The sequence below is a fragment of the Ursus americanus genome, chromosome 4 (genome assembly GCF_024610735.1).
Source record: "Ursus americanus isolate L20-20 chromosome 4, mUrsAme1.1.p, whole genome shotgun sequence".
NCBI classification, from domain to species: Eukaryota; Metazoa; Chordata; class Mammalia; order Carnivora; family Ursidae; genus Ursus; species Ursus americanus.
The window spans coordinates 48,563,536-48,589,496 of NC_142130.1; the positions used below are offsets into that span (position 1 = coordinate 48,563,536).

Genomic DNA, 25,961 nt, shown 5'->3' on the forward strand with positions numbered 1-25,961 from the left:
GGAAAAATAAAACTATTTTTAGTAGAACCATCTTTGGCTTATAAACTGTGATACTCATAATGTTTAGTGAATGCATGGTGCATATGTAGCCTCCTGCCCATCTGGTCTTTGTTGAAGAACTAAATAATTGGCTTCTGTAGGATCTAGTATAGTACTAAAGCCAAGTCCTCACTGGATTAATTTTATCACTTTCTTTCTTGGGCCATTTTTCCCCCCAAATATGAATGTTTACTGAGTATAAATGTAATTGCTTTGTAAGTTTCAGAAAAAGTACTATGGCTGTGCCCATGATTTGCTCCTTATCCTAAGACTAAAATTTAATTGATCTTTTTTCCTCAGAGACTTTTTCAGTTTTATTTTTACCACTTAGAAAAAAGAAACAGTTGCATGTTCTAATCCAGGAAGTCCCTGAATTTCAGAACTCTGAATGAAGGGCAAGAAAGGAAGATTTAGAAAGTGTAAGGTTTAGTGGGAACATACCTTAACATAATAAAGGGTATGCATGAAAAACTTACAGCTAACATCATATTTAGTGCTAAAAATCTGAGAGCTTTTCCTCCAAGATTAGGAATAAGACAAGGATGCCCACTCTTTTTTTTTTTTTTTAAGATTTTATTTATTTATTTGAGAAAGAGAGAGAGAAAAAGCATGAGCAGGGAGAGGGGCAGAGGGAGAAGAGAGACAGAGAAATTTAAAGCAGACTCCATGCTGAGCATGAAGCCCAAGGTGGGGGCTCCATCCCACAACCCTGAGATCATGACCTGAACCAAAACCAAGAGTTGGTTGTTCAACTAATGGAGCCACCCAGGCACCCCAAGGATGTCCAGTCTTACCTTTATTCAACATAGTACTAGAATTCCTTGCCACAGAAATCAGACAGGAAACAGAAATAAAAGGCATCCAGATTGGTAAGGAAGAAGTTAAACTGTCAGTCTTTGCAGATGATATGATATGGTATTATAGAGAAAACTTTAAAGATTCCACCAAAAAACTATTGGAAGTAATAAATGGATTCAGTAAAGTTGCAGAACACAAAATTAATACATAGAAGTTGGTTGTGTTTCTATGCACTAGTAATGAAGTAGCAGAAATAGAAATTAAGAAAACAATTCCACTTACAATTGCCCTAAAAAGAATAAAATGCCTAGGAATTAACTAAAGAGATGAAAGACCTGTACTCTGAAACTATATAATATTGATGAAAGAAATTAAAGATAACACAAACAAATGGGAAGATATTCCATGCTCATGGATTGGAAGAATTAATATTGTTAACATGTCCACACTACCCAAAACAATCTATAGATACAATGCAGTCCCAATCAAAATACCCAACAGCATTTTTCACATAACTAGAACAAATAATACTAATATTTCTACAGAACCACAAAAGATCCTCAAAATCCAAAGCAATCTTGAGAAAGAACAATGCTCAAGGTATTACAATCCTAGGTTTCAAGATATACTACAAAGGTATAGTAGTCAAAACAGTGTAATATTGGCACAAAATAGACCCATTGATCAATGAAACAGAATAGAAAGCCCAGAAATAAACTGATGCTTACATGGTCAATTAATCCATGACAAAGGAGGCAAGAATATATAGTGGGGAAAAGACAGTCTCCTCAAAAAATGATGCTGGGAAAACTGGTAGCTATATAGAAAAGAATGAAACTAGACCACTTTCTTACACCACACACAAAAATAAACTCAAAATGGTTTAAAGACCTGAGTATGAGACTTGAAACCATAAAATTCCTAGAAAAAAACATAGGCAATAATTTTTTTTCTTTATTTTCTTTTTCTTTCTTTTTTTTTTTTAAAGTAGACTCCACACCCAGCATGGAGCCCAATGGGGCTTGAACTCACAACCCTGAGATCAAGTCCTGAGCTGAAATCAAGAGCCAGACACTTAACTGACTGAACCACCCAGAGACCCCTTAGACAGTAATTTATTTGACATCAGCTTTAGCAACATTTTTATATATGTCTCAGGCAAGGGAAACAAAGCAAAAGCCAACAATTGGGACTACACCAAAATAAAAAGCTTTTGCACAGCAAATGAAACTATTAAGGAAATAAAAAAGCAACCTATTGAATGGAGAAGATAGCTACAAATGATGTATCTGATAAAGGCCTAATGTCTAAAACATATAAAGAACTTATATAACTCAACACCAAAAAGAGCAAATAATATGAATAAAAACGGACAAAGGACCTGAATGGACATTTTTCCGAAGAAGACATACAGATGACCAACAAACACATGGAAAGATGCTCAACATAACTAATCATCAAGGAAATGTGAATCAAAACCATGAGATGTCACCTTATACCTGTCAAAAATGGCTAGAATAAAAGATAATTTAAGTGTTGGTGAGGATGTGGAGACAAAGGAATACTCATGTACTGCTGGTGGGAATGATAAATTGGTACAGCCACTGTGGAAAACAGTGTGGGGTTCTTCAAAAAATTAAAAAATGGAAATACCGTATGATTCAGTAATTTCACTACTGTTTACAGAAACACTAATTTTGAAAAAAATATATACACCCCTATGTTTATAGAGGAGAACATTCCAGCATTATTTACAATAGTCAGGATAGAAGCAACCCAAGTGTTTATCAATAGATAAATGGATAAAAAAGATGTGGTTAATATACATAATGGAATATTACTCAGTCATAAAAAAGAATGAGATCTTGCTATTTGTGGCAACATGGGCAGACCTAGAGGGCATTATGCTAAGTAAAGTATGTCAGACAGAGACAGACAAATACCATATGATATCACTTACTTGTGGAATCTGAAAAAAACAAATGAATAAACAAAAAGCAGAAACAGATCCATAAATACAGAGGACAAATTGATGGCTGCCAGAGGAAGGGGGTGAGGAAATGGGGAAGATGGGTGAAGGGAAGTGGGAGGTATCGCCTTCCAGTAATGGAATGAATAAGTCAAGGGAATGAAAGGTACAGCACAGGGAATACAGCCAGTGGCAATGCAATGGTGTTATATGGTGACAGATGGTAGCTAAACTTAATGGTGAGCATAGCATAACATATAGGTTTGCTGAATCACTATGTTATTCACCTGAAACTCGTGTAACTTTGTATGTCAGCTATACTTCAATTAAAAAGTAAATAAATAAAAAGGAGAGAAGAATTAGGGATACCTGGTAATCTTCTGTTGTGTGTCTTAGGTCTGTCTTGTTCATGTCTGCTATGTCAAGGACTGCCACTAACACTTAAAACCCTGTACAAAGCCTTCCTCCATAATAACCTTCTTGTCACCCACAAGGAGCCTCCTTGACTCGTCACCCTCTTGCCTTTACAGGTTTACTTCCCCTTGTCATCCTGTCAGGTTCTGACACTCTTAGCACTGTTCTGGGAGCCGCATAGGGTCTGATCTTTCCCCCTTATTTCCAGCCCTTGCATTGGCTCAGCTCTCTCTTGGTTAACTATGGGCATGAATGCCCTGTCCGCTTGCCCAGCTACTCAGTGACATAAACTGGAAACCAATGTGTGTGCTGTCCCCAAAAGCAGTCATACCGTGTTAACCTAGCAGAAGGAACATGGCCATCCCACGAGTGACCATAGCAAAGGAGTCCTTGGATATAGAGAAGAGACTCACTTTGAGGTACCGGAAGCTTTCTGTGGCTAAAGACAACTTGTGTCTCTTTAGTTAAGAACCCCAGGGGACTTGGGTGAGGGCTCGTGAATAACTTGAAATGATGGGAATTATATTGTATAAGTGTTAATAATGTTATTTAACCTGATACTTGATACAGGTTTCTGCTGCCCAGTGTTCTTTTTTCTTTTAACTGTGCAGTGTTCTAAGGGTGTCTGTTTTACAGAATGATTTCTCCTAAGTAAATTGTCTTCCTCTTCTGAGGGGAGCCCAGGTAGCCCAGCTATCTTAACTGTGAAGAACTGATAGAGTTCTCTAGCTCCTTGAGGAGGTTTAAAAATACATAAAGCAAAATTACATCACCTTAAGTACATTATGAATTTAAAAGCACACGTTTAGCCCTGCCAGATTTTCCTTTGCCTTGGAGAATTGGAATAATTATATTGTAAGTGCAGACAAAATGAGGTTTCTCTCACAGGCAGATTTTTTGTGTCCTCCCTGGACTTTTGTTTAGAAATTTTGTTCGGTTTTTTAGAGGAGCTAAATAAAATTGCTGCAGAGAGGCCAGAGGGGGGCACCAAATAATCATGATTGATAGAGCGGTTTGTCTGAGCAGCTGTGGGAGGCGCAGGCATCAGGCTGCCGAAACCTCTGTGTCTGTTTTGACCATTTGGGGCAGAAAGCACATTGAAGTTTTCTGCTTACTGAATTATTGTCAAACCAGGAGCTAACATCCCCACTTTAGAAGCTTGCAAAAGTACTCAACTAATAGGGAAGCAGCAGTTGGCAGGATCTGTGGTTGCAAACATTTTAGAAAGCCTCTGTACTCTAAACTCTTAATTCATTAATCAGAGCCGAACAGTAGGAAGAATTGAGAAACTTCACCATGTCCTTGGAAGGTACTGGGATGGGTCTTTCTTGATCTTTCTCTCTGAGGCAGAGAAATTATTGGCAGTTTTCTAGCTTTAATTGTTCTTGGTAAGTTGTCGAAGTGTCTCTTTGGTCTTCAGGATAGGGGATAAATTTACCACATTTTAAAATTCATTTTTATCTTTGGCTATCAGAAAAAGTCTGCTTCCTAGGCATTAGGCGGATTTCTAAGTTGAAGATAACTTTCAAAAGTGTTCCATCACAATTGTTGCAGTTTCTCTTGTGTGGACTAGTTGTGTTTCATGTTGTTGGTACTTACAACCCCCTGTGGTCTGTAGTTTGCTTATATGTCCTTATTTGTGGTGGACTAATTTGAGGAGGGTTGGGGGTGCTGGGATGAGGGCAAAGAGATAAGAATTTCCTCTGTTCAGTTGAGGAGGATATAGTTATGCTTACTGTGTTCTTCACCAACATTCAAAGGGTTCTAAGTCTTCTTGCAAAATATATGAATACAAAAAGTGATTAGTTACGATCATGTGAAATTTAAGATTCATTTTAGCTCCTGACTCTCCTTTATCCCCTCATTTCTCCTTTTCAATTTTCTGTATATTCAAGGGGTATTTCTTTAAAAAAAAAACGATTTATTTTATTTATTTGACAGAGAGCGAGAGAGAGAGAGAGAGCACAAGCAGAGGGAGGAACAGTGGGAGAGGGAGGAGCAGGCTCCCCACTGAGTGGGGAGCTGGACACGGGTCCCCATCCCTGGACCCCAGGGCTTATGGCCTAGGCTGAAGGCAGATGCTTAACTGACTGAGCCACCCAGGCAGCCATATATGTCACATTTTAACTTCATGTTTAAGAACCTGGTGTCTGGGGACGCCTGGGTGGCTCAGTCGGTAAGTGTCTGCCTTCGGCTAAGGGCGTGATCCCAGAGTCCTGGGATCGAGCCCCACATCAGGCTCCTCCGGTGGGAGCCTGCTTCTTCCTCTCCCACTCCCCCGCCTGTGTTCTCTCTCTTGCTGACTGTCTCTCTCTCTGTCAAATAAATAAATAAAATCTTAAAAAAAAAAAACAGAACCTGGTGTCTGGAGCCAGACTATCTGCGTATGAATCTAGGCTCTGCCTCTTATTATCTGTATGACTTTGGCAAGGTGCTCATCCTCTCTGTGCCTCAGTTTCCTCATCTGTAAAGTGGAGTAACAGTATCATAGGGTTATCGTGAGAATTAAATGAGTTATTATATGTAAAGCAGTTAGACAGGACTTGGTATGCAGTGTTTCAGAAGTACATGCCAAATAAATGTTTATAGGCAATGTAAAACCTTATATCAGTCTCATAAAATATTTATTTCTCCATAGAAATTCACCATCAGGTGCGTTTTTATATGGGTATATACTGACTTAGACTGCACTCAGCTCCCTGGCTGGTATTTCAGGATTCTACCACTATCCTTATGCCAAAATCTTGTACGAAGATCATATTACAACTGACTCCTCAATATAATTTATTTAACAAACATTGATATAGCACTTTCTATGTGCACCACACTGTTTTAAACACTACACAAATATTAACTCATTTAATCCTCATTATAACATGAGAATACTTGTTGAATTTCAATTAAGTGATATGAGAGAATCCTTTATCCCAGTGTCTGACATGATGATCCTTCAATAAATATTTGTTGAAGGAATGAATACCTGTGAGTGACTCAATCAATCAGTCTATCTTGTTTGCTATCAAAAAGCAAACAATACACCAGGATGTTATATTAAGTGGCCTAATGTATTCTCAGAAAGTGGAAACAGTTGACATTCTTCTTCCACAGCTGTATTCAGTTTGTCCTGAGGGGCTCAAGTAGCCTAAACGTTCCTGTCCCTTTCTCAGTATTAAATCACTTCCTACTTTAAGATTAAGTTTAGATGTTTAGATATCATAGAATAGGTAAGATCTTTGGTGACTTGTAGACTTTTATACTCACCTATATTGAAAGTTGAATACTCCATTAGAAATATCCGTTTTTATCATAATTTTGGATTTTGAGCAGGAAGGATTAGGATTCTGTTTAGAACATTAAGATATGCCAATTTTCCCTCACTCTTTGAATTGCATCCTTTATTTCTGTTCTAATTTGGGAAGCCATATTTGCATCATATTTCATTTGTCACTGTCCTGAAAAGATTAGCAAACAAGCACTTAATATTTTGTAATGCTTTATCATAATTGAAAACATCTACATATTAAGCGTCAGGAATAAATTACCTTAAAAACATGTCAGATCTATTCAGCATCCATTTGGGAACACTTGAGTGGTAAATGCCAGTTTTTATGAAATGACAATAAATGTTTTTATTCAACATGCTATTGCCCCAATCAATTGTAGACTCTTTTTATAGTCACCAAATTAGTTGCATTTAACTTTAAATTGTATTTGTTGAAGCACCGTTAATGTGATAGAAAAGAATCAGTATAATAACAACCTAAGACTTCAATGGTCTCTGTGTCTACTCTCTCTTTCTCTTTCTCTGTCTCTAGCTACCAATCAAAATATTTATCTTTTCTTAACTACGACAAGTATCTGGCGAAGTGGGATTTACATTTTTTATGGAACTATTGAAATGTGGCAACTGAAGGGCATTTGGAAAAGTACGGGCAAATTTACGTGAGTTCAGTTCCCTTTGATTGTTCTGAAGAGGTAGAATAGAGAGATCAAAATCTGCAAACTCTTATCTCTGAGATGAGATATTATTGATACTGCTGGACTAGAGATGGGTGATTGTGAACAAGTCCTGGGTTTGAGGAAGTCAACAAGTCTTTTAATAGAAGTCGTAATATTGGTAAAGATAACATTGGAGAGTGGCCTGCCCCTGTGCCTCACCCAGTGGTCCGAGGGAGAAGGTGAGTTGGAGTTTATGAATTGATAATCCATAAAATCTGTCCCAATCCCATCACGTAGCTGTCAGGCTTGAAGCCAAGTGGTTGTTCCCGTGACCCTAAAAATTCTAGTCCAGTTTGGATACCCTTTTTTGTGTGCAGCCCTGGATGGGGAGGGCCAGTCTTCTGACTGCATCAGTTTTATTCATGCAGTTAAGGGCAGAGTCATGAAATGAGGATATCATAAGAAAGTCTAGATTTCAGCTGTGCACTGAGGCCTGACATTTTGACAGTATGGACAGTGAGCAGGCCGTGAGACAGGAGCAACAGGTTTCCCATAGGGGTTGTGACATCATCCAGCTTCAAGGGATACATCTGAACTCTGTGTCCAGAGATAAGAGGTACAAACTGTTGGTCTTAAATCCCTGTAAATGTTTTAGAGGTTTCCTGGACATTTCAGGATGATGATATGGGGCTAGCTGCCTGGAAGAAAAATACCGGACTTGTTTATTTGGTTATAAACCCTATCCATGTAAGTATTTGCAATGCTGTGATCAAATGTATATTTGACCATCTAGATGACCAAAATAAATTTCTCATATATATTTGGTCTTCATCCACAGTTCCTGACTCACAACTCCCAAAACCCTTGGAATTTCCTCAGTGTTGAGAGTGATAGAGGTGTTTCTTTAATGGTCATGAGGACTCCACCAAAGGAAAAGGACTTGTTGCCAGGAGAATCAACAATGTGATTAGAGGATCGAAACTTCTGGTTCTAGCCCCAGACCTCTGGGAAGGGGAGAGGGCCTGGAAGTTGAATCAATTGCCAGTGGCCAATGATTTAATTGTTGTAATAAAGCATCCATGAAAATCCAAAAGGATAGGGTTTGGAGAACTCCATGTGGAGATTCAGGGAGAATGGCACGTCTGGAGAAGGCTTTGCAGCTCCCTGCCTTTTTCTCATTTCTCCCCCTATGCATCTCTGATACCTGGCTGTTCCTGAGTTACATCCTTTTACAATAAACCAGTGATCTGCTAAGTAAAATGTTTCTTTGAGTTCTGTGAGCCATTCTAGCAAATTAGTTGAACCCAGGGTTGGGATTGTGGGAACCTCTGATTTATAGTAACAAGCTGGGCTTGTGACTGTCATCTGAAGTAGTGGCAGAGCGGGGCAGTCTTGATGAGACTGAGCCCTTCACCTGCGAAATTTGATGCTATTTCTAGGTGACGAGCATCAGAATTGGGTTGAATTATGGATACCCTGTTGGTGTCTGAGAACTGTCTGTGGGTGTGGTGGAAAACTCCCCCTGACATGTTGGAACTGGGGCCAGGAACCCCGAAGAATATTTAATAAAAAATTAGATAGCTCAAAAATATTTGTGGAAAAACTATTGAATAGAAGTAGAAGCTTGAGCATTGTGCTTCAAAACACCATTGTGGGTTTCATTCACATGCTGATATATGAAGGTGGGCCCTCAAGTCTCAGTTTACCCGTATATCCACCCTCAACATCCTGTGAGCCCTGTGCAGCTCTTTCTGCCCTCCTCTCTTGATGATGCCTGCCTTTTTTTTTTTTTTTTTAAATATCTGCCTTTCTAATCGTGGGATTTAGCATGCTGGTCTCGGCCCCTCACACGTCCATCACATCAGAATTGCTCCCCTCATGTCCCTGCACTTGCCTTGTTCATCGTCACCCTGAAGTAATTCTCATGCCTCACCTATTCCTTTTATCTTTTCACTTTTAAGGTTGAATGAACCTTTTTTGGCCACTTTTTCTAAACTTCTCCCCATTTTCTAAACTTCTGCAACTTCTGTGTCTTGATAGATCAAAAGCTTTTTTAAGAGTAAGGACCACATCTTTTTTATCTGTTATTTACTGCACTGTGCTTGGGTGATGGGCGACCACAAACCAGGTTCTCAACAATGCTCACTCATTTGCTTAAGCTGCTTTGTAGTCCCTGAACAAACTCAACCTCTGACCTTCCAAATTACGGATGACTTCGGATAGTTTTTTTTTTTTAATGGAACAAAGAGCCCCTTTTGTTTTGTTTTATATTTGTCTTTTACAGTTCTTCCTGACTGTAATCATGACAGAAACCTTGAAATAGTTGAAAGTTTTCTCTCTGGTGGACAAAGGTGCTCTGCGATTAGATGTTCCAAACATAACGTCAGTCATCAACGCTATTATCCAAATAGGTTTTCTAGTAAATTATTGGAGAATTGTTTATTTAAAGTCTTCTGAAAAACTTTAAATTGATCTAATGAGACAGATACACCTTACCAGGCTACAATGCTTGAGTTTATGATTATCATACCAGTGAAATAATTTACTTTCACAATATATATTGAGCTCCCTGGGGCCTTAATGTCAGGCATGTTGTTAGGCTGACATAGTAGGTTCTTAACAAATATTTAATGGAAAATTGACGTAGTCTAATATATAATTTTTGAGGGTGCTGTTCCATTTTGGCACATTGCCAAATGTAATCAACTAGAAAATTCTGTGAAGTGCTCATTTATGACCAAATTTAAAACCTCTTTGAGGTTACTAGAGGTGCTTTTGTCTTCACACAGCTAGGAGGAAAATAAGCTGTTTTATGTAGAGATTATATTTAGTAGTTTTCTTAGATTCACAATAGTCCATTATTGTAATTGTATTTTAGCACAGACTGATAAGATATCAGCATTATTATCTTTTCTCTTTCCAGTTTCAATTTTTCCTTCTTCTTAACAGAATTCTTTCTCAAAACTGTTCAGAGGCATTTAAATTAAATTAATATTCTTTAGGTTACTTGTGATATAAATTAATATTCTCTCTGGATAAGTGGTTGATGATTATTTTCATAGTTGTGTTATGGACTTTGGTATTAATATTATTCTAAGAATACATAATTTAAACTCTGACAAGATTTTAAAACATTTTCTTCTAGGTAATGCTTACAAATTAGTCCTTTCCTTTCCTTGTTAGTCTAGGGCTGTGACTGAATACCAGATGGGAAGAGAACCATAGATTTCTGTTAGAGCTGGATCTAGATCCACTGGAGGACCTGTGGGTAAGTAGAAGCATGGTTATGGATGGGTTCTGAAGGCTGCTTGCTAACACAGGCTTGTGGCTGTGGACTTTAGAGGATTAGCTTTTAATCTGCTGTCAACTAGCTTGCTATCACAAATGCCATAAGAAAATAAACACATAGTCTCATGAGGATGGCTACATTGACCCCATCCTTTCTCTGAATGACTTGACAAAAGATCTGATTCTCTATGATGCAAGAGAAAAGTATCAGTTGCAGTGTTTTGCCGCATAAAGTATGTTCTAGTTTAAATTAGTGGCATATAAAGTTATCGTCTTGTTTGAACAAAAGTCTTACTAAATTGAGCATATTTTTACTCCACAAAATGAAATTAAAAATTTACTCTGTTATTTTTCTTTTCAGTTGGAAGTTTATTGACTTAATAGAAAACAAGTTATACAACTTTCCAAAGACTATATTACATGTTTTTGCATTTTGGTTTTCTTTGGCTTTGTGTGGTTTTTAGAAAATCTTGTAAGTTGATTGTATTAAAGTAGAAATTGAAAGAAAATAACCTGACATATAGCAATAAGTTTGCAGATAAAGATTTAAGTAAATGTTCACTGCAGTATTACTTATATTAATAATTGGGAACTACCAAAGTCTCCAACAATAAATACATTGTTAGAAAAACTGTGACCATTCCATTAATGGACTGTTAGGTAGAATTTAAAAATATTTTTGAAGAAGTTTTAAAAACACAGGACATTTTTCCTTATGTAAGAAAACACATAACAACAACAACAACAATAACAACAAGCCAGAAGACCAGCTGCATATACAATCGAATTTTGGTTTGTAAAGACAAACAAATGAATGGGATAAGGCAAACTGCTGAGCACTTTGAGGGTCTTATCAATATTTAATCTTCACAGGAGCCCAGTGAGATTATTTTGGGCAACTCAGAAAATTCCACAGTCAAGGACTGATTCCCTGGGTGACTAGTTTCAGGGGATCATTTTAGAAGTTGAAAGTCATAGGTCAGCAATTTGGAGACATGCCAATTGCGTATTGGAAGAAATTAAGTATATAAATATAGTGAATGTGATTGATTTTAAGAATGTGTTTTTTCGGAGGAGATGCCATAACTGCTGTTGTTGGGACTGGTTCTTAAAGTATAAACTGCCAAGTACGGGTAGACGTTAAAGTTACCTACCAGTGATTAGTTCCCTCTGTAGCTTTTAAGTTGTCTGTTCCTTAACACCTTCAGGCTCCCATAAGAAAAACCGTTTTGCCTCAGTGTTATGGAGTAGTCTTTCTGAATGAGTTTGAATTCCAGTCATGGTGATTTTTCCCTGAGGAACTCGAGAGCCATTTTCCCCAATGCAGAACTAAAAGACTCAGCATGATTAGAGCCCAAAGTTTCTAGAAGTTGCCTATGCTATTCTTCTGCTCTTGTTGCTCTTCTCCAGTCAGCTACCCTGACATCTCAAGGGTTAAAGATTGGTATTACTTGTTGAGCTAACAGCCTTCACTTATGATTTCAGGGATTGGGTAAATGGCAGCAGTAAAATGTTGTGCTAGGATATCCATTTTCTCCTAAGAATCATTATATTATGTTATGTTGCCAGTGTATGCAAATGCAGGCCAACTGGTTTTAACACAGAGGAGAATCAGGCTTTGATTCTTCACTTGAGAATGATACCTAAACATTGGTTAGTAACTTCATTTTGTGTGTGAGTAAAATTAAGACATAGAGAAGACCATAATTTGCCTGAAGTCGCCAAACTACTCGTGACAGTCAGGATTTCAGCCCCGCTCTGTCTGGCTTCAAAGATCTTGGTTATTTTAGTACTGGGATCATAGATGGTTTTCCTTTTTAAAAAATATTTTCTCTATTTTCTAAATCTTACATGATGATACTGCTTCCGTAAATAAGTAATAAGGTTTTTTTATGTTTTTATAAGTAATAAATGCTATGAAAGTAGAGATAAAACATTTTTATGTAATCTGAAGAAGGGAGAAGGAGAGATTTCTCCTATTAATGGAAACACGACCATGTTCCTCTTTTCCATCCTGGACTATTTGCTGTGATTGCGCCTGCCATATTGTGCTGAAATGACCTGAAGACAGATGGAAACAATGTGCTCCATAAGGCTGAAAATATCTGCCTTGACTTACAGTTTCGTTAAAGCTTGTGTGATCAGACTGTGCAAAAATTAGCCTATATTATTAACTAAACTCATCAAGTGCTAATTATTAAGAAAGCATAGAACAATAAAAACAAAGCAGGAGATGTTCTTTAATATTCACTACTTGATTTCTTCAGGTTCCAACAGGATTCCATTTAGCTGTAGAAACTTAAATACAAATCTGCAAGTATATATTCCTTTGTCCTCTTTGGGCTAGCTGTGCTTGCCCCCTGGGAAAGAAACAAAAGTTTCAGAATACATTTTTATTCGTGAAGGTGCTCTCTTTAGATTTCTGAAGAGAAGAACTTCTGGGTGGATGAGAAAATATGTTACTTCTGTTCTGACATGTCTGCCATCAAGACCAGCTGCCACAGTGCACTTTAATGACCCTTCCACAGTCACAACTGCCACTGCCACTGACAAAAAGGATTTGGGACAAAGAGCTGTGTTCACCTCTACATCACTTTCCAGCTTTACCACAAGCTCTGCATTGTATGCTACTGTATTTGGCTTAAGCACATATTTGTATCTATGAAAATAGAATGGTCCTTTACTACTTAAGGACTTTATCCTGGGCAGGGGAGGGGAGAACCAGGATCAAACTGTTTTGGCAGGCAAGCTCTTTGATAAGGAAAACTACGTGGCCTAAGAGCTAAAAGTCACCAAAGCAGGAACAACTGAAATTCTTCTCTATCTGTTGAAACATCTCCAGTTGAGCCATGTTTGTAAATGAAATAGTTCAAAGGCATTTGCAAGGCATGTTCCTTAAAGAAAAAAAAATTCATTTGCTTCTGACAGTTTTATAAAACTTCAAGTACTTTATAAAAGCCCTCAATGTTGAATGATTGAAAGTTGTTAATGGAAGACTAGGCAGTGAGAAACAGTTGGGAGTTGGAGAAATGGAATGGTATTCAGAAACACAACTAATTGAGGCTGTCTCTGGGGCAGGGCTAAAATCACTGAAAATTGAAATGAACTTCTGAAGAGTAGCCTGTTTTTGTTTGGGTCCTACAGTAGGGATGTGCAGCTTTAAAGAGTGTCTAAGAGTGTGGTTCAAGGAGCTTGAGGGTACACTGCTGCTGTGAATCCTGGCATAAAAGAAAATAACAGACTTCCAAACTGAGAAGAATTCTTCTGAAACTGTTAGTTCTTAGTGAAACACTCAACTTGGAGAATCTTTCGCCAACGCCCATTAATTTTAGAGCAATAATTAGAAGATAATTAGCCTAGCAGCTCTCTCAGTGATTTTATATTAGGAGTGATGAATATCAATATTTATCTCCATGGTTTCAGTTCTTCTGTGTGTGTTTGCTTTGTACCAAATCGAGGCAACTCAGGCTATTTGGGATGACTGATGTGGACCGCTAGGGGGAGGCACCCCGGCCCCTACACACACACTGGGCCCAAGACTATTGGTGACCCCGAGGCCTCAGCATCCCAAAAGTGAATGAAATAGCAAAAGAGAAATCCTCTAGTGATTCTTTCAGGGATTAGTTCATGCGGACAAATAGAATATTTCACAGAGATCTTAACCGATCAAGGAGAGGAACTTCTTTCTGTATGAATGCAACCTGAAAATTCTACCATAGCAAGAGTGTGATAAAAATCCTTCCACTGATACGGCTTACGGTGGATAAGGGATGTAATACAGCAAAAAGAAAAAAAAGAAAAAAACAAAAAACAAAAAACCCAGAGGCTCACAGAGGAGATTATGCAGAGCTGAGAGAAATTTTCTCAGGTAATAAACACTTGCAGTCAGTATTTTGCAGAGTGTTTGGGGAGGAAGCGATGTCACAGAAATGCAGTCAGAGAAGCCCATGTTGAAATGATGAATTTTGCCATCTGTGATAAAGAGACCAAAAATTACTTTTGAATTCTATTGACAACATTGATAGAAAAGAAGTGACTGTTCCAATAGGTATTTGTGGTGGAAGGTATAATCAGTGTCAAATGCAGACAGGGTCTGCAGATGAAAAGAATTTGATGACTAACAGGGACCAGAAGCCAAACCAGAGTAGTGCTGTGTCATTTCCTCTGGTTTCCTGGATTCCCCAGGAGAAGCAGCTGGATGCTTCGCCCAGGACCTGGGTGCTTGTTCTATCGGCTGAGTGACTGCGAAGTTCAGTGTGTTTGAGGAAGAGAGAATGTTAAGCTTTAGTATCAGTAACAAAGCATTTGTTATTCAAAAGCTCCTGTTAAATTAATTTAACAAAGAGCCCATTAGACTGATTTGGCTCTAATGCCTGCTGGCCTAGGTCAGCAAACCAAAATTTAAATCTGCAAATGCCTCAAAGTTGCAAAATTGAAATGCTAAGGAGAACCAACCACAAACCGCTAACTAGGCTTTAAGCTACAGCCAATCAAATGATTTCCTTTCTTTGCTTCAGCACTTTCTCTATCTCTATATAATTCTGTCCCTGAACCACTTCCGGTTTGGCACTGCCCTATTAGAAGTGATAAATGCTTAAATTAACTCTTAAAATCTCCGATGTGTCTGTATTTTTTAATACCTCTCTCGAGTTCTAATGAGGGTACACCCTTTAGGGGGGAACCTTTATTTTGTTGAGGTGGATGATGGGTAAGGATACAAAGTGGGGAAGTTAAGGATGAACCAAAATGTCCAATTTAAAAAAAGCAGATTGAGATCTTGGGGGAGATAGTTCTGTGAGCAGAAAGGGGGCTGCAGATGCAGAGAAGAGTTCCAGGCACTTGAAGTAGGAGAGGAAGCTGAGAGTGATATAAAAGCAGGTTAAAGAAGAGCATTTCTGATGTGGGCATTTTGGTAAAAATGACTTTTATTTATATTTGGAGTTATGTTTGTGTCTTGAGATGGGACATATCAAGCCTGACCCCAGGGCACATTTGGGAGGAGAGAAAGGAAGTCCAGGGAGGGCCGGTCTCATTTGGATTACAAGTGAATAAATTGAATTTTAAACTGTACACAATTATTCTTCTATAATTTTTAGTCATTCTCCATTTCTGTTTATCTTTATAAAATATTTATTTAATCTTCCCCAAATGTTATTGGGCATAATTAATTGAATTGAGGAAATTTCTGCTGACAATTGCAGTCAGGGAGTCTGTGCCTAGAGGGTAGAGTGGGTGAATAGACATTTTTATAGAATGGTTCCAGAAAAACTTTACTTTTGTTGGTGTTTGCTTAACATAATATGCCTACAAGTTATCATTATTTGTAGATTAGTAAGATAGTTTATAAGCTTCTTATCAATTTTGTCAATACGTAATTATTTTTCCAACTAATGAGGGATTATTAGCACATAAATAACATACCAAGAGTGTGTCTTGTCCACTTTAGTAAGTCAAATGCTTATTCAATTGGTGATAAAAGCAAGATCTAAATTTAAGAACACTTTATGTCCTTCCTCAGTTGAAGGTATGACGCAAAGTAAATTAAGGTTCTGTATAATTTATTGGATTTTTAAAAGCTTTGCGCACTTTCCCTAAAAATGCCTTGAGGCATTAACAATAAAATTAATTTAAGCATCTGCATCTACTTACAGCAATAATGATATAGTCAAAAGAAAATTAGGAGCATGCAAATCAAGCAGGATGCCCAGTTAACCCTTGCAATATTGAAGAGTGCATTGCAAATACGTAGTTATTTTAATAAGAAAGGGGGGAAACCTTTCTTGTGTCCTCTTTTTTACATTTTCTGCCCTTCTCTTGATAAAGCAGCCAAGACAACTAACCAGTGTTTGTTAGTGGTGGTCTAGAAGCTAAGTTTCAGGAGCTCCTCTTGGAATGTGGATGCCCAGGTCTTTCCTTTTCTGTGGTTCCCTGCCAGCGTCCCTCTGCCCTCAGCCTGTGCAGGGGGGTGACCCTGCGGGAGACTGCAGCTCACACACGCACCATAATCCTCAGCCATGTGCCTGCTGCCAGGATGCTACGTGCATCCATCATTTTATAACGCGGTCTTTTCAGTCGGTGGCCAGAGGGTCCTTCACATTTACGCTTTATTTACTAAAAAATGTTTAAAACGTGAGAAAGGAAAGTAGAAACATACAGCTCAACTCATGAGGGGAATAAAAGAAGCTTTGAAATTTTTCTGTAACTGATTTTATCAGTCACCGTGACCCCCTTTTGCTAGTGAGGTGAAAACTTCAAACTTGATCATTAGTGATAATTAAGTCTCTCTGGCTACAGTAGCCTCTTTTAGATAAACATTCCATCTGTTCAAAGCTCAGCCTCACTGTCAGGGCTGTTTCTTTCCTTTCAGGTGGTACCACTTCCGTCTCTTCCTTCCCAAAAGTCAGGTCGGTGCAGGAGGAGGAGACTAAGTGTTCTGGTGGCGGTGGGTGGGAGGTAGGAGACTGGGGGCCGGAGGAGGCGCTGGTCCAGCCAGGCCTCAGGGCGAGGGTGTCTCCTTCTGCTTGAGTGTGGGTAGAGACGTCTGTCTCGCTGCCACTGTCGCTAACGGGTCTGCTACTGTTTTCTAAGCACAGTAGTGCAGTGGTCTCTAAATGGTTGAGCTGTTCCTGAGCATTTCTCCATTCCCCACCTGTACATTTTTCTTTCTTTCTTTCTTTCTTTCTTTCTTTCTTTCTTTCTTTCTTTCTTTCTTTCTTTCTTTCTTTCTTTCTTCCTTTCTTTCTTTCTTTCTTTCTTTCTTTCTTTCTTTCTTTCTTTCTTTCTTTTCTTTCTTTCAAGATTTTATTTATTCATTTGAGACAGAGAGAGAGCATGAGAAGGGGGAGAGTCAGAGGGAGAGGGAGAAGCAGACTCCCTACCGAGCTGGGAGCCGGAAGCAGGGCTCCATCCCAGGACCTGGAGATCATGACCTGAGCCGAAGGCAGACGCTTAACCGACTGAGCCACCCAGGTGCCCCCACCTGTACATTTCTGATGCTCTGATTACCTATGGCTAGGACTCCCACTTACCCCCAGCTTGATAGTTGGCCCTTTGGCTCCCTTCCTCAGGATCACTTTTCTCACTGGATTACCCCAGCAGGTGAGCTCTCCAGCCAGCAGCATCAGCTGTTCCCTCTGGGACAAAGGAAGCTTCTGGATTACTTACATGTCATGCTGAGGCCACAGAAGATGTGGGGACTGTGTCAGCCCTTCTCTCTGTCTAAACCTGCTGTTTTATTCCTCCACAGTCACCCCACATTGTCAAGGCTGGTTGGAGGGGTGGCCTTGCAGGGTTCCATGTGGCACCTGGCTTCCCTTTTAGCTAATCTAGATTATTTCTCTTCCCCTTCGATCTGATGCCAGAATCAGATATATAGGTCTTTGTAACCTCTGATTCCCACTACTCTTTTCCTCTTATCTATCCTGTGAGGAAGGAGCCATTCATATATGGGAATTATAAAGGGGAAAAAAATAAGTAGTCAGTTCCCTGTCATCTTGAGTCAAATTCATGTCCGATCCCAGTTCTTCCATTCTTGCTGCGTGCTGTGGCATCAGACTCTGTGACATTCGTGAGTGCAGATATACAGCCCCTGGTATGTCTGTTAGCAGGTAATTGGTAGGGAGAGGAGAAGGAACACAGAGCATGGCAGGAGGGTCTGTCACAGAAATCTTTGACAATAACTTCACAGTGGCAGCAATCAGGAATGCAGCCCTGTTGCCATCTAGAAGTATGGATTTGCTTTCACTCACTGTATTCATCTCAGTTGAGAAATGAAACCAGTTCAGTAACTTTTGTTTGCTTCTTGCCTTTAACCCTTTGTGAGAATGGAATAGGAACCAAAAGATAATTGCATTTTTGCTGTATTCTTACACAGCAACAGCGTTAGTTTGCTAGGACCGCCATAGAGACCGCCAACAGAATACCATAGACTTGGTTGGCTTCAACAACAGATTTTCTCACGGTTCTGGAGGCTGGAAAGTCCAAGATCAAGGTATCCACAGGTTTGGTTTCCTCTGAGGCCTCTCTCCTTGGCTTGCAGATGGCTGCCTTCTCCCTGTGTCTTCATGGGGTTTTTCCTCTGTGTGCAGCATCCCTGATGTTTCGTTCTCTTCTTATAAGGACATTAGCCATGTGGGATGAGGAGGGTACTACCTTAATGGCCTCATTTAAAATTAATTGCCTCTTTAAAGACCTGTTCTGAGGGAATCAGAGTTGGGACTTCAACAAATGAATTTTGGGCTGAACACAATGCAGCCTGTTGGAGCAACTGTATTCTAGGGAATTCAAAGTGCTTTTAAATCATAACCATTACCGAAGCAAATGTTAATACCATCACTACTTTTCAGACCATAAAACACGGGAATAGGGAATGGTTTGTTAGAGATTCCAAAGCTCAGGAGAGAGAGTGAGAACTTTATTCAGTGCTCTTAGAATGAATGGGATATTCCTCCTGCATTTTTAATTTTATTCTTTTAATTACACAGATAATACCTTAAAATGTGCTTGGTGAGAAAATTTCAAACTATACAGAAAAACAAAAAGTGTTGTTGTCTTATTTATTTTATATTTAGTTTTCTCCCCCCCGAAATTAAATATTGTTAATGTTTTAATATCTACTCTTCCACATAAATAACATTTATACACAAATACGATGTGCAAAGTTCTAGATTGTAATTTTTTTTTCCCAGAGTGGTGTAATACTGTATGTATTGCTGTTTGACTTGTTTATTTCACTTAATATGATGACTTGGAGTTCTCTCTAGTTAGTATAAGGCAAGATTTCTTAACCGTGGCGCTGTGGGTATTTGGGACTATATGATTCTTCGTTTGGAGGCGAGGTGTCCTATGTATTGTAGAAGGTTTAGCAGCATCCCTGGCCTCTGCTCACTAGATGGTAGGAGCACTTCCCCTTCTGCCAGTGGTGACAACCAAAAATGTCCCCCGACATTTATTGCCAAATGTCCCTGGTGGGCAAAATTGCTTTCAGTTGAAAACCATGGGTATAAATAGATTTCCTTAGTTTTTTAAAAAAATATCCAGAGTATGGGTTCCACCACAGTTTATCTATGCTCCTATCGATGGACATTTAGGATATCTCCATTTTATTACCATTAGGAGCAAAACTGCGTCTTTATGTGTGACTTCTAATATGCCCATCCTTACATGTGACTCTTTCCTCCTACTAACATCACTTTAGATAAAAAATACCTGGAAATTTAATTGCTGGGTCAAGGAAGAGGCGCATTTTATATTTTGATAGATGCTATCAAATTATCCTTCAAAAATTTGTGCATTTGTTTCTCCACAGCTTTGCCACAACTGATTAGTATCAAACCTTCTAAATTTTGCTAGTTAATAGAACTAAAATATTGTATCTTGTTATATTTCCCTACTTAGTAGAAGTTGAGCATCTCTGCGCTTCATTTCTGTCTCTGTGATCTGTTCATATTTCTTGCCCCTTACCGTTTTTATGAGTGGTTCGATTTGTAGTTCTTCATATGTATTCTGATTCCTAATCCTTCTACTGCTGCATACATTGCGAATATTTTCTCTTAATCTGTTGTTTTCTAACTTTGTTAACAGAGCCTTTTATGATTACAAGTTTAAAATTTTTAATTTTAAAATGCTTAAATTTTAAAATACTTAACATTTTTAATTTTAAAATAACCATTTAAGCACTTGAATTTTATTTAAGGAAGCCTTCCAAACCTCTATTATATAATACTTTGTATTTTTATTCCTCTTTATATATATTTTATTATACTTTTTACCTTTTAGATCTTTAGTGATCTATAATACATTTTTTGTAAAAGTTTTTCTACAGTGGTATTTTCTCTATTATTGACCCAAGCATTTGTATAAACAAATTTGAAGCTATATGACCAATCTGTACATGGGTCATCTAATATAAACCTGATAATAGAACACAAATAAAATCTGCATTTCTTTTTTGGGGGGAGCCACAGGCAGAGGCAGAGGGAGACACAGGCTCCCTGCTGAGCAAAGAGCCAGACCCTCACCCGAACCCAGAACCCTGGGATCATGACCTGAGCGGAAGGCAGACCCTTAACCACTGAACCACCCAGGTGCCCCCAAATTTGCATTTCTATCCATGTTAGAATTTATTTAAAAATCTCCTGTCTGTCTTTTACATAGAAATTTGGGCAGGTGGATTTCTGACTGTTATCCCTGTTGCCTTCACCATTCCTGTTCACTGCCCCGTGCAGCTAATGGAATAGAGCCATCTCTCGGCAGGGAGCAGAAGAGCAGGACTCTGATGATTTGAAGCTAGGGGCTTCTTTTCAGAGAGCAGAGTCACCATCCTAATGAGGCCTCTGAATTCCTCCTTCATTTTGCTCTAGGCCAACCCCTCTTTGAAGTATACACCGTGTAAGACATAGGTCTTTTTTTCATTCCTGGATTAGTTAGTCTGGCTGGTTTCAAAAGATGCAGGGCCATCACATATTGGAGAGCAAATTCTTCTTGGATTGCGAAACCTGAGTGACTAGCTGAGGGGCTGGGAGGGCCCAAGAGGCAGGGATTTGGAAGGGGCACCTGAAAAAGGAGCAGCCCATAGCCCAAAGTTTAAGCAGAGATGGAATAAATCAGTGCTTTCCTTCCATCTCATTACCAATTCTGCCCTCACACTGGATGAGTTCAGACCTTTTCATATTCACTGCAGATTAATTAAACTCTGTACTCAGGAAGGACAACAATGAAAGAAGTAAAGAGAGTCTGGAAGAATGGAACAACGGTGAGCCTGTACATGAAAAAGAACAAAATACAAATAGGAGTGGGCGGTGACATCTGTTTCTTCCTCTCTGACCCCATCTCCTCCCTCCCCCACCCAGCCTTCTCACTTGGCCCTGGCCACCTGGCTGCCCTGCTGCTCTGCCTACATTGTGATGTGTGCCACTCTGACCTGAGCTCTCTTCCCCACGATTCATGGCCCACTTGCTCACTTTCTGCGGCCTGGGGACACAGGGAACCTGTTACTGAGACCCCTGTGCCCTGTCTAGGCCGTAACATACCTGCCTGCTTACCTGGCTCAGATTTCTTTCTCCGCAGCTTGACGTACCTTCTGCTGTTACACTGAAGCATTGCGCACTCTCACTTAGGTACGTGGATTGCCGTCAGCTCCCCTCACTGGAGTGTAAACAGGAAGAGGGGGTTTTCTGCTTCTTTGGTTCATGCTGTATTTTCAGGTCTTGGCGCCGTAGCTGGCACTCAGAACATTTTTGTGCTGATAAATGTCTCCGTTGAGATTACTCAGCTAAGATGTGGGGAAAATAAGGTGTGATGTATCCTCTGATTCCTGATTGTCTTCTTGGGAACCCCAAGGTATTATATTTAAAATGGATATGACATTCTGGGGTGAGGTAAATACACGTTTAGTGTATATTTTGTTTGTACGGTGTCCAGTACATCCAACTTGTGGGAGTTTAAAGGGCATGTTAAATTTGCTGCAGTAAATGCTATTGTCAGTAACCGGAGTTTTGTGAGATTGGAAAGCAGAAACTAGGGGAGGCAGCTTTATTGTGATAGATTTCCACTGGCCTGTGGCTAGTGTGCTGCTCTCAACGAGGCCATTCATGCAAATCTTTCTATTTCAGGCTCATTTCAGTAAGGTGCACTTTTAGTCAGAGATTTCTCTTTTTGTGAATAATGGAATCAATAAAAGATTAGCAGGATGTTCCTTGAAAACTAACAAGTCAGCCAACGGAGTGCATATTTAGGTAAAGATAATACTTTTTCATTTGTAGTACCCATTTCCCGATAATTATGAACATGATCTCTTCATCTTGTGATATTGCTATGTGAAAAATAAAATCAACTGTATACAATTTTAATGAATGCTGTATATTTACAGAGGACCAAATAAAACCTGTGAATGCTGCTTTCCTGTTTTGTATATTTTGATAGGATGTTTGAATCTTTTTATCATATAAAAAAAGAAAAATGAAGTAAATAGAGTGTGTTGCATTGAAATTGAATCCGTTTCCAAATCCTGTCTCAAATTCAGTGTTCTTAGTGAGCTTATCCTGAGCCCCTCAACCAGTTTGAAGCTTTCCTACCTTAGAACAAGGAAGGACTTTGGATTTTCCTAAAAACACTTGCTGGCTTTGTATTCTAATAAACTATATACATGTCCCATTTGCTCGATGAGATTGTGATTTTAAAATTTATAGTTGATTCAAAATAAATGTTGAAAATGTCAGCTTTGTAATAATCTAAAAGGGGATTTTTAAATTATATTTAGTACCCAACAAATATTTATTTAGAATGGGAAGATGATTTAGCATTTATCAAACTGTGTGACTAAATGCTGGGAAATGAGAGACTGCCTTTTGCTCTCAAAGGGCTCTGGTAAAAAAAAAAAAAAGCATTAAAGTGAATATCTGGAGTACATGGGGAAAATAACAAAATGAGAAATAATGGGCAGAATTAAATTCTTAATTCCAGTATTTAGGCGTTGTGCTGTTTCGATGAGTTCTCACTGCAAAACTATGACCCAAAAGGAGGGCAAACATACACAGAAAGACAAATTAATGGAAATTTTCCTTTGAGTGAACAAAGCAATTACTAAAATTACCAAGCTGAATATTTAAGCTTTATGAAAAATCTAGTGTTTACAGCTTATATATGCACTGGCAAGATGACTGCTAGGACTATCCCATCCTATAATACCTAGCCTTATTCAGTTATATTAGGAGTAAAGTAAGAATTCACTCGGATTATCTAACAAATAATCTTGTCTCTAATATTGAGTTGTTTGCATTTGTTTTTTTGAAATCTTTTGCCTGTTTTTGAACATTTCATTGTTGGCCCTAATACCCGTTGTGACAGAATCATCAGCTGTAAGTGTTCTTCTGCAAGGATGATACTCAGGAATGGGTTAACTAATGCTTTCTTGGAAACTTTAATCCAAGTGGGATTTGTAATGCTCTGGTTCTTTGGTTCAGTCTAAATGTCATCTATTTTATAGCTTCACTGACCTAATGAGATACTACGAGAGACTCATTTAGAACTTATCAGTTCAGTGGGAAACCTTAGTGGATCCCAAAGACACCTTGTATTTTTTGACGATTGTGAAATGAAGTGGTAATGGTTTCTAGCGAATGTAAAATGAAAGCCAGGACTATAGATGATATTTGCAGAAAACAGTGCCCATAAGACCGTCAGAAAAATAAACTTTCCTTTGGTTAAAAACAGAAAAACTAAAAAAAATATGTTTCTAGCAAAGTCTAACTTATATGATTTTACATAGTGGTCATTTTCAAGGCAGTGTTTCCTCCCTCCTCCCCCATAGGCAGCAACTAGGTATTTGGACAGCAGAGCTTTAGTATTTATTTCTGAAAAGAAATTCATGAAAAAATGTCTTAGAAATTGGAATGATTTCCTCTCTTTTCTATCTAAACTTTCATATACTTGCTCTTCCCTCTGCCAGGCACACAGTATTGGATACCAGCCTATTACCAAGGATAATGTCAGGATTGTACACTTCTTTCTGCATGTCATGCTTTTATAGGGCATTGACTCTAGAAATAATCACCGACAATTACTACTGTTAGTTACATACTATGACAGAGACCCTTAGACTATTATCCTTCCATGGCATTTTCATTACAAATCCCATTAAAATGTGATTTACTGTCTCAAGTACTTCATACATTATCCAGAATCGCTGTTCAAGGCTGATATTATAAACCACTCTATACCTTTCTTTTTTGATATATCAAACAAAACTAAGGCTCTACTGTCCAAAATCTGTATATGTGTCATAGTAAAAGAATGCCTATTGCATCTTTAAGGGAAACAACTTTTATGTGAGACTGCCTTCAATGGGGAATTATGCTGTTCGTTTATTGTATTATTGTTGGCATTAAGCAGCACAGTTGTGTTCTCTCATGGCTCCCCTCCAACCCCCAAGCCCAGGGCCTAAGCACATCTGTAAAATGTAAGTTGTCTCAGGACACGAGCTACATCTTTTGAAGCTGTTCTTTGAGTTTACAGTATTTAATATCCATGTATACAAAGTACTAAGTGATAATGAATATAATGAAGATGACTCTAGGTTTTAATTCTAATTTATTGTGAGAATCATAACAGTACCACTGCTTTTAATCTCAAAGATCTCACTGCCTTTTAGGTAATTTCATAAACCATCTTGGAATTTCTCCCTTTACCCTAGATTAGTTCCTGCCTATGTATGCAATGGGCCACAAGGCTCAGTTTCTTTAGACAGGACAGAATGCCACAGGGACTTACTTAGAAAAGAACTTTTCTTTCTTTCTTTCTTTCTTTCTTTCTTTCTTTCTTTCTTTCTTTCTTTCTTTATTTCTTCCTTCCTTCCTTCCTTCCTTCCTTTCTTTCTTTCTTTCTTTCTTTCTTTCTTTCTTTCTTTCTTTCTTTCTTTCTTTCTTTTTTAAAGATTTATTTATTTAGTTTACAGAGAGAGAGAGGGCAAGTGAGCATGATCTGGGGGAGGGGCAGAGGGAGAGGGAGATAAGCAGACTCTTCGCTGAGCAGGGAGCTCAACCCCAGGACCCTGAGATCATGACCTGAGCTGAAATCAAGAGTCAGGCACTTAACCGACCGAGCCACACAGGTACCCCAGAAAAGAACTTTTCAAAGTGATGAATTACCTCCAGCCTCTGACAGGAGACCTGGCGCTCAGGACTGTGTAACTAAGTGGGCCTGTGGAGTCTCTAGGTTACTGTCCACCTTAGCTCCTCCTTATCATTGGTAGGTGATGAAGAGTCCAGCTCCTAGGCAAAAACCTGTGGTGTGATTTTTTTTTTTTTTTTTTTTTTTTTTTAAGACCTGACCACAGGAAATAACAAAGCCTTGAAGGAAAAGCTGCCCTTCCCACACCAAGCTTGGTGCACAGCCATTGTGTTGTAGTCTCTGAAGGGAGTTGCAGTCAAGGACTCCAGACCCTGGCTAGCTGCCATGCTCTCATGCATTTCTGGGTTCCTAGCCCAGGTGCCTCCATTCAGGGGCCTCTTTCCTGGGGGGCTTTGGCTGAACTCTTCTCCCAGTGCCTCTGCTAACACCTCTTTATCCAGCAGAGGGAGGAAAGCCTTGAAGACAATATTCCCCATTCTGACCCAGTACTTGGTACTTTTCCATTTCTAGCCCTTCCCACTCCTCCTCCTTCTGGCCTCTGTGTTCTTAAAATTTCAGGAACTTTTATTTGGGACCACTTTGGCAGTGAGATGATTCCCCACATTTGGGCTGATCCACTTGACCATGACTCAGTGGTGATCCATGGGGAAAAATGGAATAGCGAGGGAGCTAGCATTTACTCCTATTAGACTTCCTGCTTATACTATCACAGTAAATGATTCAAGGCTTGACCATTTCATTTTGGCTTGTCATCTTAATTGACAGTACCATTTAATCCAACATCTGGCAGCTCAGCTCAACTGAGCTTAGCTCTTGATAGTTGACATTACTTTTGTGTAGAATCATCTCACCTCACCCAGTTTCACATCTGAATTCTAAACATTAG

At 38.9% G+C, this 25,961-nt stretch overlaps 1 long non-coding RNA gene across 1 annotated transcript in view; it reads left to right on the forward strand.

Moving 5' to 3' along the window:
* LOC123784091 (uncharacterized) overlaps nt 1-25,961 on the forward strand; it is a 784,838-nt gene that overhangs the window by 337,062 nt on the left and 421,815 nt on the right. Inside the window, exon 4 of the long non-coding RNA XR_015724218.1 lies at nt 10,343-10,427. This is a non-coding gene — a long non-coding RNA (uncharacterized LOC123784091). The remainder of the gene's footprint in view (nt 1-10,342; nt 10,428-25,961) is intronic.